At 46.8% G+C, this 586-nt stretch overlaps 1 non-coding gene across 1 annotated transcript; it reads right to left on the bottom strand.

Annotated features, from left to right (window-relative positions):
* Nucleotides 1-212: 212 nt before the first annotated feature.
* LOC138140935 (5S ribosomal RNA) lies at nucleotides 213-332 on the bottom strand. Its single transcript, XR_011162843.1, has one exon. It is a non-coding gene; the product is annotated as a 5S ribosomal RNA (ribosomal RNA).
* Between the last annotated feature and the right edge of the window lie 254 nt (nucleotides 333-586).

The following is a 586-nucleotide window of genomic DNA, read 5'->3' as shown; positions in this document are numbered from 1 at the left end:
GGTGATCGAACGACAACCTTTACCGTTTGACGAGTTTTTATTCTGCAATTGTTTACAATTAATCGACAAAAAAAATTGTTTTCTTAATTATCTAGTACTTAAAGCTATGAATCTACATTATACGGGTCTGTGCATGTTTCCGAATACCTGCACGAAAAACAAATCGGTTCGGTGGTTGCTATGGATTTCAAAAAAAAACAAAAAGTGTTGGGGGGCAACGGCACGCGGTGTTCCCAAGCGGTCACCCATCCAAGTACTGACCGCGCCCGACGTTGCTTAACTTCGGTGATCGGACGAGAACCGGTGCTTTTCAACGTGGTATGGCCGTTGCCGTGGTGTTTAGGTGTGATCGTTGGTGTAAAATATATTGCTTTTAACATTCCGATGCACGAATATGAACATCAAAACGCGATGCGTTTCGTTTCCGTATGCACTTACCCTCTGACGACCGACGTCGGACCGAACTAACGGGAAATCCCACAACAACCACCACGTCACGCTCTAACGACAAGAGAGACTACTAGACGGACTGGCGATCTCCCGCGTCGCACATTTTTCGACCGCCGGCGGCGGTGGAAAATCCAGA

The sequence above is a fragment of the Tenebrio molitor genome, unplaced genomic scaffold, assembly GCF_963966145.1.
Source record: "Tenebrio molitor unplaced genomic scaffold, icTenMoli1.1 SCAFFOLD_614, whole genome shotgun sequence".
Taxonomy (NCBI): Eukaryota; Metazoa; Arthropoda; class Insecta; order Coleoptera; family Tenebrionidae; genus Tenebrio; species Tenebrio molitor.
Note: the sequence above shows the minus strand (reverse complement) of the source record. Positions and strands in the feature narration are given on the sequence as shown.